This window comes from Protopterus annectens, chromosome 6.part0, assembly GCF_019279795.1.
Source record: "Protopterus annectens isolate FY-2018-M chromosome 6.part0, PAN1.0, whole genome shotgun sequence".
Taxonomy (NCBI): Eukaryota; Metazoa; Chordata; order Ceratodontiformes; family Protopteridae; genus Protopterus; species Protopterus annectens.
The window spans coordinates 797,791,818-797,812,020 of NC_056737.1; the positions used below are offsets into that span (position 1 = coordinate 797,791,818).

Below are 20,203 nucleotides of genomic sequence, written 5' to 3' on the forward strand. Positions count from 1 at the left end.
AGTAATGAACAAATAATACAGTTGCACAAGTTGCAATTATCCATAACGGTGGATATTCAAATTCTTCACTGCTGCAGTAGCCATACCCAGCCTCCATCCCCCTTTTCCCATATATAGTTTATTGTTGGGATGTAGACTGTTTATAGTTCAAAATGATCACGCTGCTTGCAAGAAAACATTGAAGGTTTTCCACTCAAAATGCTGACTTCCCTTCAAAGATCTGTCCATTCAGCAGTCAGAGTGGAAGTGTAGGAGGGAGCAAAAGCTTTAGAAGCTGGCAGGTGGTTTTGTCCTGGGCATGCCACAGCCATATAGCCTAAAGTTACAGCAGTGAGGAATTTGAATATCTACTTTTATGGGTAAGCACAACTTAAACAACTATACTTTTCTGTTGGTATTTTTACCCATTGATGTCACATACTCTTGAAACACAGCATGTTGTGTCTACATCAGTGTGCTGCATGTTTCTCCTTCACTCTGCATATTACTTTCATGTTAAGTTCTTTTAAGTTTTCCTTGCACAGATGCTTTTGACCTGTCCCTCATGATGTCCTTGTTGGAGTAGGGTGGGCATATGTCCATAGACTACACACCACCATGCATGTGCAGGGTTGCATCTCCTGAAGGTGTATGGATTCATCTCTACAATGATGTTGGAGATGGATTCATTAGACTTCATGGGGGGGCCATGCTTAATTAAAATTGGTGTGAAGGTATTTATTAAGCTGTGGCCACATGAGTTAGCAATGCAGGAGGAATGCATTGTGACACAGCTGCACTATTGCATGTGGTATAAAGTGCACTAAAACAGCTTGCATTTTATTTGTTCATCTTTTCAGTTTTGGAACACATTTGTTTATTGGGCCATTTTTGTTGTTTTATTAGTAGCTTCTCCTCTAGCCACTGCTTTCCCATCCTAATGTTGTTAAGAGTGGATCTTCATTTATACTGAAAATCTCTGCTGCTGGTTTAAGCCAGTCTTAATCTACCATTTTTATACTGGTTTAGATTCTGCAAGAGTGTGTGTATGGGTTGGCTTTATATGTGTGTGTGTGTGTGTGTGTGTGTGTGTGTGTGTGTGTGTGTGTGTGTGTGTGTGTGTGTGTGTGCGCACACACATGCATAAGATTTAAATTAAAATATATAAATGTTTGTATATATGTATGCAGATGTGTTTGCATGTATAAAATATCTGTGTAGTCTACATTCAGTGCATATTTTTGTTTTGATGTATACATATTTGTGTGTATTGTATATAGGTGTGCGTAGGTATACATGTATAACTTTGTGTATATACATAATGTGTGTGTGTGTACATAAACATTGTAAAGTGTGTGTATATATGTGTAATGCATGCACACAAGTAGGGATCACTACAGTTTTGAGTGGCTATAGTATTGATGTCTGTTACATGGGGAGGCGTGTCCACTCCTATAACCGACAGCTGCTTCATTGCATTTATTATATGTACAGGTGAATAGGACCTGGCTCCCCTGCATACTACTTGTTAAAGTCCATTTCTGAGATACAGTGATATGATGGTTGATGGGTTTCTTTCATTGTACTGGGGGTTGACTATGCAGCGATTCAGCAAATGGACAACAAAAATAAAATCAACAGTTTTGTTCTGAATCTCTTGCATATGATCAGTGACCTGCAGCCTATAATTCCTTTCCAAAAGCCAAAGAAGACAAACCAGTTACAGAGTAGAATTGTAGCAAAATGGCCGGCCTACTGCAAGTGCCTTTATAACTGATGTTGCGTGACAGAGGAGTCTGTTAGTGGAGATTATTAAAGCTTTATCCAGCAGATAACATCAACTTCAGAAATGCATCTTAAAAATTGTTATGTCCACTTGTAATAACATTAAATTTGTTTTCTCTCCTTTTTGTCTGACAAAATGGAGTCACACCCAGAGAATCCAGTGCTGCTGTTGATGCTTTTGTTGTACGACTGTGCTGTAAGAGGACCATTAAATGTAGTAATTTATGTGCATATTCGCAGAATGTTAAGAACTACATAGTCCCTTTTGGCTTCTGAATTGCCCTTCATCCCTTCAAACTGTGGAAGAGCTAGTTGGGATAACAAGTTTGAGGTGCATTTGAAGAACTGAACAGTAGTGGGTAATAGTAATTTTTCCCTGTTTTTGTACTGCAATAGCTGGTGGCAAGTGTGCAGGAAATTGGCTTTTTTTATTCATGAACTGGGCTGTGTGTTGTTGAATGAGTGCTTGAAAGACCAAAATGAAGCCCTTGAGGGAGATCAGCTTCAGTGTTCAAACTGCATGAACCTCATGTGTAAGAGATTTTCTAAAGGCTCCTCATATGGTGAGTGCTTGTGTAATTGTGCTTTCTTTTTTCTACAGGTTTGGAAGATATGTTCCCAAAATGAATTGGTAGATGTCGAGTATGAATGCTTTATTGATTATTCCAGGAATCGTTAAAAGGCTAACCTGTTGAAATCTGATGGACTATAAAAGGAACTTGGTAAGACGAGACAGTCTAATTGAATTTTAGTAGCCACTTACGTATCCGTGTTTTCTATTTACATTTAAATTTTAAATCTGTTAAATGTAAAAGTAGTGTAATTCTTTAGAAATAGGAACAGCTGAAGAGGAATATTAGGGATAGTGTAAAGTGTGTACTTTCTGGCTTGAGGATGCACTGACTGTAATTGATGTAACCTATGTACAGTTGTTTGGAAATTTGCTGAGTCTCCAGATGCCAAAATGATGGATGTCTTTGTAATGTTTTTTAGGAAGGATGTCTTTATAATGTTTTTTAGGAAGTCTGTCTGCGTGCCTGCGTCTCTGGGTGCGTGTCTGTCTGTGTGCCTGTGTCTCTGGGTGCGTGTCTGTCTGTGTGCCTGCGTCTCTGCATGCATGTCAGTCTGCCTGCATCTCTGCGTGCATGTCTGAGCAAGGTGGAATTGCATGGTGTGGGGAATATGATGAAAGGAATTCTATCCCTCTTTAAGAAGTCATAGTTCATACTAGCATGGGCCGTCTGTAGTGAGCAGAGCACTTTGGTTATATCTTGTGACAGTCGTGCAACTCTTAAAATCTTGAACTTTTATGCTTGGCGTGTGCATGCCCTCTTCTTTCTGACCCATTTTGTGGCATCTCTCTTCTGTTGTTAATAAGCAGGCATGTCAGTTTGTTAGCCACTTACATTTCAGATCATTTAATTACATGCCTTTTTGAACAGTTTCCATGTTTCCCTGAAAAAGCACAATCTACGTATATGTAAGAACACTATTTCATATGACTCAAGCCAATCACAGGTGCTAACCTGTCCCACATCCAACTTGGCTGCAGAGCATGGCAACAGGAGCGTTCTAAAGTATTAGATGATGTCCTTCTTTATCACTATTGCAGTATTAATGATTCTTAGGCTATCCTCAGCAGGACATCCCAACGTCTGGCCAGTGTACCAAAGCCTTTACATCTTTCCAGTGTCATACATACCTTACTCCTTGCACGTAGGACATATGTGACTCACGAATGCCTAATCCTCAGAACTTTGCCGCCAGTCTGAATGCAACTTCTGAATATGGTTTGTATACTGTCCACCAAGCTGGTTCTTCTGCTAAGCCTGTTAAAGATATGTGCCCTGTTGGGGGTCCTTCCTTTCCTTTTTTTCAATCTGAAGTTTTTCATGTCAACCAGGAATGTGAAATGTGAGTACGAGAGGCAGATTTCTCATAGAGATGTACATGAGGAGTGCCTTTTTTTGTTTTTGGCTGCTATGCAGGACCATACTCTGTGTGATATCTTTCAGGCATTTATCCCCAAGATACTCGGCAGCTGTTTGTCTTCCCTTTCTATTTACCTGGAAAACTATTGTCTGAACTTATTGTCTCAGGGTACCATGGCCAAATCTGCCTGCCCTGAGGTTAGGCCACCACGTCAGAAAAAAAAAAAAAAAGCTAAAAGAGCTCATTCTGAATCTCCTGCTTGCTGGCCTCCACTGAATGTCTCCCTGGAGTTGGATGAAGAACCTGAGGACCAGCCAGTGCTGACGCTAGTTACCTCTGCAATCCAGTTAGAGTCCGACAGAACTACCTACTTGCATGTTCACTGAGGCTGTGTGTATGTCTAGTACACATATTGAGGGGGAACCACTGCTGATTATATCTGAAGAGCTGAGGAGGATTCCCCAAATTTTAGATAGGGAAGAGATGCCTGGTACCTTCATTGACTCAAGGCAGGGCTCTCTGCCTCCTACATTTGCCAAGGCAGATGTTCCCTTATAAAAGAAACTGAACAAAATGTTACTGTTGTAGCTAAGGATCCTCAAAAAGAGTGGTAGGTCTTTACTCAAGAGCTATGTTCTCATGGCTCTAAACCCCCCCTCCCCCAAGTTGGTCTTTCTGCTGCTCCGTCGTCATCCACCCCATCTTAGAGGCCTGCTTCGTCTGATGAGGAGTTGGACTGCAGTGAAGAATCCTTAGCATGTTCCTCAGATGCAATATCCTTTTGGCCTTGTGGTCTAAGTAAGAGGATTCTTTGTCCCGTGATTCTCCTTTTGAGGAATTATCCGTTGGTGATCCAGTGGTCTGTATGATGGAACATGTAAATGGGATTGTTCCTAAGTATCAGAAGCTAGAAACGGATATTATGAACGTCTACAAATGGACTCATGCAAACCATCTGCAGTCCCTGCAGTTGTAGCTGCCATGTTGGACACATTTTACAGCAGCTTCCTCAACTCCTGACTCTTGAGCCTCCAGCCCCTAAGAAGCCAGACAGATTTTATAAGATACCCGAGGATCATAAACACTTGTATAAAAGTTAATCATATGGTGGTTCTGTTTACATGTCGACAGATAAGCCATCCAAACTGTTTTCCTCTTCCAAGCTTTTGCTTTCTGACAAGGACAGCCATGCTGTGGAGAGGCATGTGTATAAAAAAAGAAAAAAGTGTAAATTTATGCAGCTTTAGCCTTACCCATATTATCAGACACATCTAGCTAGACTGTTCTCTCCCAGCAAGGGGGGTGGGGTTTGAATGACATACCTGATTCAGACTCCGTGGTACTTCTGTTCTTTCTGCTGAGTTCTGCCCTCAAGTAGCTCACCATTCTATTCAATGCAGGTTGCGCTTGTAAGCTTTGATTTATCTGTGGGAGAATCTAAATGTTTTTTGGCTCTGCTGCTGATGCATTATTGTTTAAAACCCCGCAGGGTAAGGGCAAGGTTATGCAGGATCTCTGAAAAATAAATTTTCTCCTATTTTTAAGTTCCAAGGAAACTGTCCTTCAGAATCTTCCTTTGTCTATAGGTAGCTTAGACAACCTGTTATAGAGGTAAGAGGGTTTCTAAGGGGATTTTCCCAGGTAAGCGGACTTGGAGTTCTAGACGCCAAAAACCTTATTTTCTTGATTAATATGCATATCACATCAGCCTTCCCTCCTCTTGGTCATAATCGTGTGTCTGTCAAGCTACCGTTTCCTTTCCTTCCCTTTTCTGTTTAGCAACAGATAACCACAGACACCTGGGTTTTCTGTATCATCCACCATGGTTAATTTATAGATTGGAAGTCCTTTCTTCCATTTTCTGGTCTCTCTCAGCCACCTCCTTGCTTCTTGTCCTTGTTTTCCTTTGGTGGTGTGGAATCTGGTAGAACAGGGGAACAATACAGTTTGTTCCTTTCTCTCAACTTGAATACAGGTTTTTTTTTTTTTTTTTCCAGAATGCGTCTGGCTCCCAGGAAGGAGGGGGTAATGGTGGCCCATTGTAGACCTGTTCTGTCTGTTCACAACCTTTTTCCATCATTTGCTTCCTCAGGCTTTTCTGGTCTCCCAGCATTTGAAGGATGCTTGCCTCCATATTCCTAATCACCCTCCTCTTCAGGAGATTTTTGTTTTTCTTCCTCTCATCAGATGTTCTTTGTGTTTCACTGTTGCAGTCATCACATTTGGGTTATCTGCTTTCAGTAGCCCTCATTCGGCCTGATTATCAAAGTCTTGGGTCCTGCGTCGGTTGCTGTCTCATCTTCCATGATGTCAGGTAGTCAGGGGTATAAAGCATGCAGCCGACGCCATTAAATGTCTTTCTTGCCGTGCGGTGCCCAAAGCAGAAGCAGTTTAAGTGCTGATTGGCCGACTCCTTAAATTTTCGTTTTCGAGTTTCAAATCTGAAGTCTTCAACTAAGCTAAGTACCCCATTGGGTATAATTTTTCTTGCTCAGTACCCCATTGGGTATAATTTTTCTTGCTCAAAACCAATGTCAGTAAAAGTTAATTGTATTTCTTGTGGAAAGCAAATACCTCATAAAGATTTTCATTTGTACTGCATTCCTTGCTTAGGCCCAGACCATGACGTACCTCGCTGTCTGTTTTGTGCCTTATTCAAATCTTGTACTATTCATCTTTGGTTCATTTACACTTCCAAATATTTTGGTACTCTGTTCAATTATCCAGAAATGGCTTTGGTAAGCCACCCGACTACCGACATTCTGAAAAAACACTAAGATGAAGACAGAGACAGATCGCATAGGTCCAAAGCTGCCGACGACGCTTCTCCTAAGCTAGTCGCCAATACTCAGTGAGGTGCTTTTGCAGCCCCTGATACCCGCTACTTCAGATTCACAGGCCACTACTGAGACCCAATCGGAGTCCGGTATGCCACAAGATGCTTCTTCGATTGTGGAACCTGCGGATGTCTCAACCTTGGATGGGTCCGGAGCCGCTGTGCAGGCACCGGCTTCTGAGGGTGTTTTCAGGCCTACAGATTTGTATTAGATCGATGCCATCTTCAAAATTAAGGCCAAAATCTAAATCTATGTCTAAAAAAAAAAGACTCCTGGGTCACATGTGCAGGCCCCTATGCCTAAAAAACAAATGATCAAAATGGCTGAAGATTTAATTACTCTGATCAGGGGTAGCCAACCCCCTCCTTCTAAGAGGCCTAAGCAAGACATTGATTATGAATCTTCTGAACAGGATTCTATTTCTTCTGACTCTTCTAATGAACAGGATTTGTCTATTCCTACTTATGAGGACTCTGATGCAGAGGATTCCATTCCTTCTGCCTCTCCACCTGAGGATTTTTCTGTTGGGGAAACTTTACATGCCTTAATGCATTTCCACTGGGAAAGTCAAGCTTTCTCTGAATCTAAAAAGAGACTTAATGATTTTCTTCTACTTCCTCATTGTTGTTGATGTTTTTTCTGAATCTAGTATGACTCCTGATTCTCTGCCTCCGGCTCCTTGTAAGCCAGACAGATACTACAGGGTTCCTGCTCCCATAAATTCCTTTTCAGAAACCCTGTTGCTGATCCTGAAACCATTTCTCAGGGTCCCAAGGGTGTTGAGGCCTCTTCTGCCAAAAATCCTACTCCTCCTGATAGAGATTCCAGGGTGCTGGATAGATGGGGTAAGAAGGTTTACACGTCTGCAACCTTGGCAATCAGGGCTTTAAACTGTCAATTTCATATGCTTAAATATCAACAGCATATCATGGGAAAATGATGTTAATCTCTGACTGTGTGGAAAATAAAGAATTGCAGGATTTATTGCATTCAGCTGAACAAGTTGGAAAACATACTTTGCAATGTGGTTTTGATTCCTTGGAGGCCTCTTGCAGGGCTGCTGTAACTGGATGTGTGCTAAGAAGGCATGCTTGGCTCAAAAAGCAATCTCTGCCTGACCATGTTAAAGCAAAATTGTTGGATGCTCCTTTACAACAGGACCGTCTCTTTGGTAATAAGGCTGAAGAAGTGTTAAAAAAGATGGACGATAAAGCTAAATCTATGCAAACTGTGAAAGATTTCTTACAAGTGCAAGCTCCAAGATTTAGTAGGCACTAGCCTACTAAGAACTGGTCCTTTCCAGTCCCCTAGAGAGCCGCTCAAGTCAAATCACATTCCAAAGGCTCTAGGTTTCAGTCACAAGGAACTTTTAGAACAAAACAATGGGGTGCCTCCACCTCCAAATCTGGAAGCACCAGGGCACCTCCCTATGGTAAAAAAGTCTCAATGACTTCCCTCTACGATCACCAAGCACTTGCCTCTTAGCCGCCCCTTTGGGGGGAAAACTATCACTTCATGCATGAAACTGGCAACTTATTACCCAGGACAGATGGGTTTTAAATATAGTATCCCAGGGATACCGATTTCACTTCCACACGTTGCCCAAATGGATGGCCAGATCTGCCCCCAAATTAGTGGGCAGAGGCCAAGAAACAAGTTCTGTCCTCAACACGGCGGGGGCTATTCAGCCAGTACCAAAAGAGGAAAAAGGACAAGGTTTCTATTCCAACCTTTTCCTGGTACCCAGAAAAGACAAATCATGGCGTCCAGTTCTGGACTTATCCATTCTAAACACATTTCTGGACATACCAAAATTCAAGATGCTGACTCTTCAACAGTTACTACCTATGTTAGGCAAAGATGCCTGGTTGGTGTAACTAGACTTAAACGAGGCTTACCTGCATATCCCAATCAGGGAATCTTGCTGAAGATACCTCCGCTTCAAAGCAGGCTACTTGCGTTACCAGTTCTCTGCGCTGCCCTTTGGCTTATCTACTGCGCCCAGGGTCTTCACAAAGTGCCTGTCACCAGTAATTGCATTTTGCAGGCAAAGAAATATTCAAATATATCCATACCTGGACGATTGTCTAATTCAGGCATAAAACAAGGACATTCTTCTAAAGCATCTGACGTTTGTAAAAAGGGTTCTAACTTGTCTAGGGTACACCATAAATGAAAAGAAATCACAACTGGTACCCTCTCAAATTACATTCCTGTGTGCAAGCTTGAATACAACTGCCAAGATGGCTTACCTTATGCCAGAAAAGCAAATTCATTTGGTGACTTCAAACAGGTGGCCACAAAAACCCTGCTATAACTGCAAGCCTTGGGGTTCATGGCTTCCTGCATTCTTCTATTTCCATTTGCAAGACTGCATATGAGGAAACTTCTGTGGTACTTAAAACGTTTATGGAGTCAACATGGTCACAGCCTGGAAACAATAAATCATACCTTTCCTGTGCCTAGAGTTACTATGGTGGGCAGAGGCCTGCCACCAAAACAAGGGACTGCCATTCCCACCACCCCCTGCCTCCCAAACCCTGACTGCAGACGCATTAGACTATGCATGGGAGGCTCATCTGGCAGGGAAGTACATTCAGGGCAAATGGAGCCCAAATCAAATGCACCTTCGTATCAATCAAAAATAAATGCTAGCTGTACAGAGTGCTCGGACAGCCTTCAAGGACTACCTTCATCCAGGACAACTAATGGTAAAGACTGACAACACCATGGCTATGTGGTACATAAACAAGCAGGGGGGGTACACATTCCTACCCCCTCTGTAGACTAGCCATGGCATTGTGGAACACGGCCTTGAGCAAGTACAACTAGAAGCTCAATTCCTGCCAGGAAAGCTGAATATTCTGCCAGACGAACTAAGCAGAAATCTCATGGACCCACACGAATGGAAACTGGAACCACGGATTTTCAACATGTTAACATGCAAATGGGGGAGCCCAGACATAGATCTTTTTGCCTCACCCCAGAACTTACCAGTTGGACAAATTTTGCATAAGAACTCCTCACAAAAAAGCCTGGAAAGTGGATGCTCCGTCCTTTGGCTGGAAAAACTTAGTCTATGCCTTTCCCCCTCTGCCTCTTCTCTCCAAAGTTCTACTAAAAGTCAAACAGGACAAACCAAAAATGATTTTGATTGCTTCAGACTGGCCTTGCCAACACTGGTACCCACTCCTGCGCAGTGCGTCTCAAATTTCTCCATGGCACCTGCCTCAGACACCTTCCTTATTGTCTCAGCAGGAGAACCAAATTCTGCACCCCCCAGCTCCAGACATTGAATCTTGCAGCTTGGCTAATCATTTAAATTTACCCTTGGCATCCCACAGCAAACCTGTGATGGATGTCATTTTGGAGGCGAGAAGACCTAGTACTAGAAAATCTTATGCTGACAAATGGAAAAGATTCTGTGCCTGGAATCAATCTCAAGGTATGAGCACAGCAGCGCCCAATTTACCTCAGATTTTGCAATAGTTAACCGAGATGCTTCACAAGGGCCTGTCTTTTTTCTTCCATGAAAATCTATGCCTCAGCCATTTCTGCTCATTACAACACAGAACCCCCACCCTTTTCTCTCATCCTCTGCTAAAGCAGCATCTCAGAGGGGCCAAGAACCTGAGACCACCCAGGAGAGCTCCAACCCCTGCCTGGGACCTTAACTTTGTATTGGAGAAACTCACTCTACCTCCTTTCGAACCAGCTGCTACTGCAGACTTAAAATTTCTTTCCTGGAAAACAGCCTTCCTTTTAGCAAGCACTTCATCTAGAAGGATATCTGAATTACAGGCCCTTATGACAGTGGAGCCTTTCATCATCTTTCATGCGGACATGGTGTCACTCAGAACCAATCCATCCTTCATGCCCAAGGTGGTATACAGTGTGGCTCTTAATCAGTCCATTCATTTGCCAACTTTCTTTCCCTATCCACAGAACAAGGGGGGGGCAGATTCTGCATTCATTGGATGTACACAGACAGCTTAGATTCTACTTGGACAGGACTAAATCTCGAAGAAAATCTGAACAATTGCTGAACAATTGCTGGTAGCATTTGCTGCAGGGGCAGAGGGGAAGGTTATTTCAAAACAAACCATTTCTAAATGGATAAGCCATTGTATTCATTTCTGCTATAAGCACCATGGAAAACCTATCCCCCAGGGGATCAGTTGTCATTCCACCAGGGCTACATCTACTTCTACAGCCAAACACCTAGAAGCTGCTACCTTGAGTTCAGTTCATACTTTCACCAATCATTATCGCCTACCAATTTTCTCTAAATCCAGAGCTGGCTTTGCCACTGCTGTTTTGCAGGGCCTTATAACTGGTCCTAATGCTGTATAAATCCATCCTCCCAACCATAGCTTTGGGAATCTACCCAAATGTAATGATTGCAACAGTGAAACACGAAGAACATAGTACAGTCGTGTACACTTACCATAAATGTAGATGTTCGAGTGTATTCACTGTTGCAGTTCTGGTTATCCTCCTTCCAGCCCCCTGTTTTTCTCTTACTATACCTCTACTTTCTTTTGCTATGCTTAAAAGCCTTTTTGGTGTATTTGCTTTTGTTTGGAGGAATGTTTTTGTTTTTTTTAATTACTTGTATATATATTTTGCTCCCCATTTGGGGGCCACCTGACATCTGGGGCAAGAAAAACTGATGTAATGGCATCGGCTGCATGTTTTATACCCTTGACGACCTGAGGTTATGGAGGGACAGCAACTGACGCAGAACCCAAGACTCTGTTAATCAGGCCGATTGAGGGCAACCTGCCAGCAAATTACCCAAATGTAATGACTGCAACAGTGAATACGCTCTTATATCTACATTTATGGTAAGTGTACACAACTGTACTTTACGATGCTGCGTCTGCATTTTGTTCTGTGATGAGGTTTTATTCTTTGCTTCATCTTCAGATTTTGGCTGATATTAAAGCCAAAGTTTTGAATGCTTCTCTGGATAATAAAAAATATTTTTGGGACAGCTGCTGCTGTCCTTTTACGTCTCTGCAGGATAAGGGAAGGCCACACAGAAACTCTAGTATATTTTTGTCTCCCCCTTTCTTTGCTGATGAATGCATTTCACTAGATTGTGATGTATGTGCTTCTTTCTTTGCCACCCACAATGAGGGATACAGAAAACAGTTTGTTCCTCAAGATGTCTCGCATTTAGGTTTTATCCTAGCTCTGTCTAGGTCTTCTCCAGTTGGTACCCAAACTGACTTCCACTGATAAGCAATTGTGAAAGAAATAACCCAAACCATAAAATCTGATGTTATCCATGTCATTATTCATCACAGTAGGGTCTTTGATCTGACATTGGATCTGAGCCGGCAAATTTAACTAAAACAGATCCAAGGCTCAAGCTCCTCCTCCATAATCCCCTGCTGCTTTCTAACCTTCAGATGTAGTGTGTCCTGTTTTGCTACAGACGTGATCTCTGGCTCTCGCTCATTTAAGTGCTTCTGTTTTCTTGTTTAGCTTAGTTTAAATTAGTTTAACCTAGTTTGCCTTAAGTCTACTTGGTTTTAGTATTAGAAGTTATCTCCCATCCCTTAGATACCCTAGTTTGCGACAGGGAAGTTTTCCCGTTTGTCAGTTAGGCATTTGGTGCCCTTTTCTTTCTTTTCTTCTCTTAGACTCTTTTAGTGTTAGGCCTTTTTCCATTATGTCTGAAAAACCCTATGGGTTTAGAAAGTGCTTCTCCTCCGTTTTGGAAAATGCCCAATTCTGACTCTCATGAGGAGTGCTTGTATTGTTTAAGGGCTCCCCACCTGGAGGTTGAATGCAACGTTAGTGCCACATTCAATCCCAGGGTCCTAGAGTGCCGTAATAAGCTGCTGCTTAAAGGTTTGGTTCAGGGGGGTCCTTATGTTTCCTGCTCAAAGGATTCCCCTTCTGATCCAAAGCAGAAAGCCCCTCCCATTCCTTCAGTGGCTTCAAAAAACTTAGGCTATCTGATCCCAGATCCTCAGATCAGACTCCAGCCCGTGCATTCTCTGATCAGAGATCTTCAGATCTAAGATATTTGGGTTTTTCTACTAGATCCAGGGCCTCATCGGATTGGAGGCCTTCTGATCTGGAGGGTAGACCAGCCTCAGATCAGATTTCTGCTGCTGCTCTGTCTTCGGATTTGAGAGGCTTGTCTGAGCCACCTGTGGTTATTGAGGATAAGGCCTCAACTGGATCCTGCAGGGATTTGTCAGTCTGCTCCTGTATCGCTGAGCTGAACTCCCGGATTGCAGACCCAGATCATCGGTGTCCTTTGGGTCTCCAGCAAAGTCTACAAACTCCTCCACTTCTAGATCATCTAGGAGCTTACCACCTTCAGATGTGGACAGGATGATGTTGAGCTTTCTCAAGACCCAGATAGAGTTGGGGACTTTTGCTTCCCCAGCCCACCTGGCTAGGAGAGCCTCTCCAATCCCAACTCTGTTCTCCTCTTCGACCCCAGGTACTTCAGAATCCTGGGACCCAGATACCAGCACTCAGAATCCTGGGACCCAGATACCAGCACTCAGATCCAACTGTGTCAAATATTCCCTTTTTCTCGACCCTATCAGGGTCCGTGGCCTGCTGTGTTCCTCAAGCCTTGGACCAGAGTGGGCCCTGTGCAAGAGCGGTCTTCGCCTGCTCCACGGGGACAGGGTTGGGTCCAGGCCTTTCAGACTGATTTCTTCTCCTTAGGCTTTGGCCCTTGATAGCTCTGGACTGGTATTGTCCAGGGGCTGCAGTGCTATGCTGGGGTCCATCCTTCTGTTTCTGGGGGCCTCACCCTCCTGGAATGGGGACGGGACTGGTTCCAGGCAGTCAGACCTTCACCAGGACTAGCGACATCTCCTGCCCCTCTGGGTCCACCCCTACCCCTCTTTACCTTGGGTGGTGAGGCCTCCCATCCTGTCCAGGGTCAGTCCTCCTGTACCGGTCTTCAGGGGGTTTTCTCCCCTCATGGCATTTCTGCATCTTCTGTGTCCTCCCTGGATCCCCACACGGAGGAGGCACCTCATAACAAAGTGCAAAAGGAGGCACTTGGACTCTCCCATGGAGTCCCTCAGAGGACCTGGACCTTGATGGAGACTGGTCCCCCCATATCTCCACCTGACAATATCTACTTTGGGGACATCCTTAAGATCCTGAGGCAAAAGAGCAGATGGTCCCCCAACCCCTGTCTTTGGAGGAATACACGTTTCTGAAGGTGTTTGGGATGGGCCCATCTACTTCCTGGATGTGCCCCCCCCCCCCCCCCCCTGCTGACGAGTTGGTGGATCTTAACACCTGCAGGGCCTGGAAAGAAACACATTGTGGAACCAGTAAATAAGTGGGCAGACAGGTACCATAGCCCTCCCATGGACTGACCTTTTTGAAGCAAAGGCGTTCTGGTTGATGCCACTGTGGTTGCCGCTGCCACAAAAAAGGAGCTGGCGGAGCAGAGCTCTGTGGTTCATCCCCCTAACAGTGTTTCAGGTGATTGACTGGCATGGGAATCGTGGTTTGTCTTCGCTACCTTTGGACTGAGGACAATTAATTACCTGGCACACTTCAACCCCTCCCTTCAAAGGGACTTGATCAAAGAACTTGCCACTTCCCTTACACAGTTGTTGCTAGAGGATGGCCTCAAGAAGGTCTCTTACAAGCTCTCTGCTCTGACGTCCCTCGCTAATTCCTGGATGAGGCTAATTTCAAAAACTACCTTTTGAGTGGCCGGTACCGGCATAGCTATAAGGCAGCATGCTTGGTTACAACTATGCGGGTTTGTGGAGTTCTTCAAAGCGTCTTTACTAACCCTTCCTTTGACAGGTCCACCCTCTCTGGACCGTTTATGAAAGAAACTCTAACCCATAGAGTGCAGGAAGGGAAGACTTTGTACGTGGTTGGGATCATGTTCTCTGCTCTTCAGAGGTCATTTTCAAAGACCCAACGAGGCGCTAAGATGATGTGGTTCCAGAGGTCAGACTTCCTTCCAGGGTGCTCCTGATTACATTTCCAGAGGCAGGTGGAGCAAATTCAACAGCGGATACCGCCTTAGAGGCAGTGAGGATGGGGGTGGGGGTCTGCAAAATCAGGGCTCCAGGGAACCTTTCTCTGTGCAGCCTTTTCAGCGCTCCTGAAGCATTACCCGACTGTCCTGCCCTGGTTAACAATGATTCTACAGCATCCATTGTGAACTGTAGAACTGTACATAACCTTAGTGATTTTTCTTTGAAAAATGAACATATTTCTCTCTCGCAAAAAGGTTTTGGTTTTGTTCTGCGTTTTAAGTCTGATATTGCTAGACTGTTTAACTTGAGGCTTTACACCAGACAACTTAACTTGTTTTGTTTTTCTAAATAAGAATTAAGAAGGTAGAACAGAACCATTTATATTGAAAAGAAAAAGTATATTCTTGCCCCCCCTGTAACCCCTTAGTGTATTTGTTCGAAACGTATGGAAAATTATTTTAGATCAATTGTAAAGGCAAGTCATTCTAGTTGTGACAACTTATCTAAAGAAGAAAGGTTAGCACTCTGAGAGCGATCTGACAATAAAGCATACCGAGTGATGAAGCCAGATAAGGGCGGTGGAGTGGTCATCATGAGGCAAATTGATTGTGTGCTGAATGTACTCTTTACTTAATGAGGAAGACATTTATGAGAGAGTTTCTCTTAGTGAACTCAGTAGAGCATATGGCAAGACTGATGCTCTAAGTCAAGGTACTTTAACAGTGGAGGAGTATGATTTTTGAAAGTAGATGCACCAAGAATTCCGATAATTTTCGGAATACCCAAAATTCACAAACATTTCAGTGACACCTGTTTTAGACCAATTGTTGCCGCTCAGGGTTCAAAAACTGAACCACTGGCTGCATTTGTTTATTATTTCTATAAGAAAGTGGCCAACAATTTTGTTTGTATCTTAAGAGATTCTTGGCATTGCTTAACAGCCAAGCTTGATAAGGATGACTTGTTTGTGGCAGTTGACGTAGTTAACTTGTTTACTGTGATCCCCCATGACAGAGGCTTAGAATATTTTTCATAATGTTTATCACAAAGTGGACACTTTAACCAAACCAGAGTAAATATACTGGTTGACCTGTTAGAAGTGGTGCTTTAAAAATACCTTTTTGGTATTCGAAGGTGAATTTTTCTGACAAAAATCAGGTGTGGCCATGGGGGCGAAATGTGCCCCATTTTTAGCCAACCTGTTCTTGGCTGAATGGGAAAAGAGGTATGTATTCTCTTCTCCCTTTATATCCAGGATACATGTGTATTATAGATTTTTGGATGATATACTTATAGTTTGGAGAGGAACAACTTCTGAAGTGGCAGAATTTTTGAATTACATTAACACCACCACCCAATACCTAAAGTTCACATATAGGGTAAACCAGAATGAAATTGATTATTTAGATATTCTTCTCACAAAAGATAATTGCACAGGAGAACTGTCATCTAACATATTTAGGAAACAGACCTGTGCTAATACATTATTGCATTTTGACAGTTGTCATTCTGAACACCAGTATAGGAGCGTAGTCAGGGGAAAGATGGTCAGGTTGTCTAGGCTGATCAATAATAAGAAATTTTCTGAAGAATTGTTCAAGTTGATTGGGATGTTCAAGGATAGGGGGTACCCTATTAAGATTTTACTGTCAACTACGAAAGGGGTAACCAGGAACCATGCAACTAGGTTCCTACCCACCCTTAGAGGGGGTCACAGTAATATTAACATAAATCATGTTAATGGCTCCAAAAATGATATGATTTTACCATTTAATCAAGATGCCTCACATGTAAAGGGAAGCATGAAGAAAATTTGGGGAGCCTTGTTAGACGATGACCTGAAAAACAAATTGGGTCAGAGCCTAAGATTGTTTTCAGTAGAGGCAAAACTATCAAAGAAATTTTGAAGAGGGACATGGATACTAAAAAGAACAATTATGTCTGTAGGATGCACAAATGTGGCTTCTGTTCAAGCTGCAGATTTCAGTGACGGACCCTATGTCCAGATTGACTCTTATGGTAGGAACTTGGTGTCCAGGGCGGTGGAATTGTAACACTAAAAATGTTGTTTATATTGCTACCTGCATTTCATGCCTTGCATTTTATATAGGCAAGACAACCAGGAAAACTACATGACAGGATTATAGAACACAACAGGAATATTAGAAATGCAAAAGTGTTCCAGTGCCCTTTACACACACAGTTCAGTGTGTACAAATTTCAAAAAATTCCTATTTTTTGTTGAGTTTTGGTCAGTACAAGAGGGGGTAATGTTGATCTTGATCTGCAGATCAAGGAAACTGGCAATTAAGACTCTATGCCAGGGTGAAACCTGGAATTAATAAGACAATTTCCATCTCGAGCACCTTCAGAAAAAGAGCAAAACTGGTTTAAATACAGGCTCCTTCAAGCCTCAGTGAATGCTAGCAGTTTTTAGGAAAGAAAACTTTTTTTTAAATAATATTTTTAACATATATATATATATATATATATATATATATATATATATATATATATATATATGTGTGTGTGTGTGTGTATATGTATATGTATATATATATATATATATATATATATATATATATATATATATATATATATATATATAGTTTACTATCAAAATATGTGCAATTGCACGACTATGAAGTATTCGAACACCATATGTTCGAATACTTCATAGTTCGGCAGGTTATGTGAGCGAACGTTATTATTGCGAATGGACTATGCATTCGCAATTATAACGTTCGCTCATGTAAGAGGATGGCGGTACAGTGCGGTTAGGGAAATGCATCCCTGTCCTCACTGTAGTGCGATCTCGGAGTTGGAATATTAAGTTGCGGGGTGTGGGGGCACAGCCCCCCACAGGGGGGTGCAGGGAGCTTGCCCCCCTGCATAAATGTGAGTTTAGGCTAGTTACGTAGGGAGTTAAGGGAAGGGTGGGAGTGCTGTTGATTGTCGAAAATGTCGCGAGCGACATTTTCGACAGTTGACAGCTGTTCTCGACATTAGGTACATACGGAAATGTGTACGTTCGGCGAAACACTTAGCTAATACGTACACATTTTATTTTAACTTTCGACTTATTAATAGTAAACCTATATATATATATATATATATATATATATATATATATATATATATATATATGGTTTTATTATAGTATTCTGTTATTGCAATAATTGTAATAACATTTGTCATTCATAAACTAGTACATTATTCATGAATCCATGATGTTACAGGAAATGTCAGTCTGTTCTTCCTATTAATGTGACATTACACATTTTATTTTTTATATATATATATATATATATATATATATATATATATATATATATATATATATATATATATATGGTTTTATTATAGTATTCTGTTGCAATAATTGTAATAATGTTTGTCATTCATAAACTAGTACATTATTCATGAATCCATGATGTTACAGGAAATGTCAGTCTGTTCTTCCTATTAATGTGACTGTTGTGAATTTTTATTCGACTCTGATGATGCCTAGATTGTAAAAGGCGAAAGCGCCAAGTCTCTGGTAATTTTTATCATATTAAAGTGACTGCTTCTTGTGCAAGTACACGTTGGTTTGCCTGTTTATTTTTTTACTGCCCTGAAGGCAGTCTGGGGCCATCTTTCCCTTCACCCACTAGCCTGGGCGAACATCACCTCTGGTCAGTGGGTGTTAAACATAGTTTCCAGGGGTTATTTCATTCCCTTTTTTTCAACCCCTCGTATATGAAGGCAACTCCACGACGTACCACCCTGCCAGAGGGAGTTGGCCTTCAAAGAAGTTGTACAGCGTCTTCAACAAAGAGACATCCAAGAGATCCAAACAGGAGAAAAGAGGATCCGGAACTTCCTTTTGCTTCTTTTTACTGCCAGATAAGACCAAGGGACCTAAAGTCCTATTCTGGACCTCAGCAAGTTGAAGCTATTGGTCAAGAAGTCCAAGTTCCAGATGGTCACTGTTAAGTCCATTCTGCCTCTCTTACACAAAGGTGACTGGATGTGCTTGGTGGATCTCCAGGACGCCTACTATTACGTCAAGATAGGCATTCGAGGAGACGCCTTTGCTTCTGATTATGGGCTAGTCATTGCTAGTTCAGAGCCTTGCTCTTTGGGTTCACCACAGGCCTGGATGTTTATCAAATGCATAGCAGTGGTGGCGGCTCACTGGAGGCTGCAGGGATTCTAGGTGTTTCTGTACCTAGACTGTTGGCTCCTCATGGCTCCCATGAGGCATCAACTGTCACAAGCTGTCCAGTACATCCTCTCTTTGTTCAGCCAATTGAGGATTGCATTAAATCTCCCAAAGTCCAGTCTGGTCCCCACACAGAAATTAGAGTTCGTAGGAGTCCAGCTAGACTAGGTCTGAGACTGCAGCATTAAATTCTTAGCTAGGCTTGTAAGGGTCACAGGGCCATTAGCCTAGTAACCTCCTATGATCCTATTACCTCTTTGCAGAGTACATCTTATCCGGGAGCAGGTCATGCAATTCTTAAAATCTTTCGAGTCCTCCAATCCACTTGGTTCTTTGGACCCTAGGGTACATTGCTGCGGCCATACAGCTTGTACACTAGCAAGGTACCATATGCGGGTTTTACAGTGGACCCTGGCGGTTCAGTGGTCTTTTCATTCATAGCCTATGTTAATGTCCATAAAACTGATGCCGGTGTGCAGACGGCACCTTCTGTGGTGGCTTCAGTCTCAGGATCTTTTCACTCCCTTTGCCCAAGGCAACTGTGACCTTTGGGAGCTTTTCTGGTGGGGTGGCAGCATTTCCAGGGGAGAACAGTTCAAGGGCACGTGGTCCCCCACAGAGACCAAATTGCACAAATATCCTAGAGATGAGCAGTCCTCCTAATCTTGCAAGTCTTTCAGGATTGCCTTCCTGGGGACAATTGCAATTCAGACGGACCACATGGCAATGGTTTGGACTATCAGCAAACGGGGGCAAGGTCTTACCCGTTCTGCAGAAAGGCCATGAGAGTGTGTGAATGGGTGATGTCCTCCCGGCACTTTCTTCTTGTGACCCACATACCCGAGGACTTCAACATGTTGGCCGACAAACTCAGCAGAACCATATTGAGTCCTCATGAGTGGTCCCTCAGTCTGATGGTGGCGAAGCAGATATTCAGTCATTGTGGTCAACCATGTTGTGACCACTTTGCCTCACCAAGCAACAATTTATTTATCATTTTGTTGACTGGGAAAGTCCGACTATGGCAGAGACCATTTTCAGCAGAGGCCCGGGGAGAAATGCTCCAAATGCATGCATTTACTTTGCCCTGATCCCCCCCCCCCCGAGCAGTCACAGAGGGATGCTCTAGCCCACGATTGGCCTTTGTTTCTCCTATACGCTTACCCTCCTTATCCCTCTTATCCCCAAAGTTTTGCAAAAAGTGTACCACCTGGGGAAATCCCTTGTCCTCGTTGCCCCCTTCTGGCATAGTCAGATGTGGATTCTCTTCCTAATGTCTCACTTGAAGTATCCCCCTTGGATACTGGATCCCCTTCAGGATCTGATCTCCCATCCTTCGAGGCTCCCTCTTTCCAGTCTGCGGACCTTTCATCTTACTGCATGGTTTCTCCAATTCAAGAATTTTTGAAACCGTCCAGGTTAGCTTCCCTGTCAAGAATAGTATCCTAGCCACCCAAAAGCCTTCCACCAGA

At 42.9% G+C, this 20,203-nt stretch overlaps 1 protein-coding gene across 7 annotated transcripts in view; it reads left to right on the forward strand.

Annotated features, from left to right (window-relative positions):
• Positions 1–20,203, forward strand: part of PPM1A (protein phosphatase, Mg2+/Mn2+ dependent 1A) — a 1,336,273-nt gene that overhangs the window by 194,027 nt on the left and 1,122,043 nt on the right. For 6 of the 7 annotated variants that reach the window (XM_044074476.1, XM_044074477.1, XM_044074470.1 and 3 more), the window contains exon 2: positions 2,366–2,486. The gene's annotated coding sequence lies outside the window, so the exon portion shown is untranslated. Of the gene's footprint in view, positions 1–2,041; positions 2,124–2,365; positions 2,487–20,203 lie in introns of those variants that run through there. The other variant, XM_044074473.1, reaches the window with a different exon arrangement.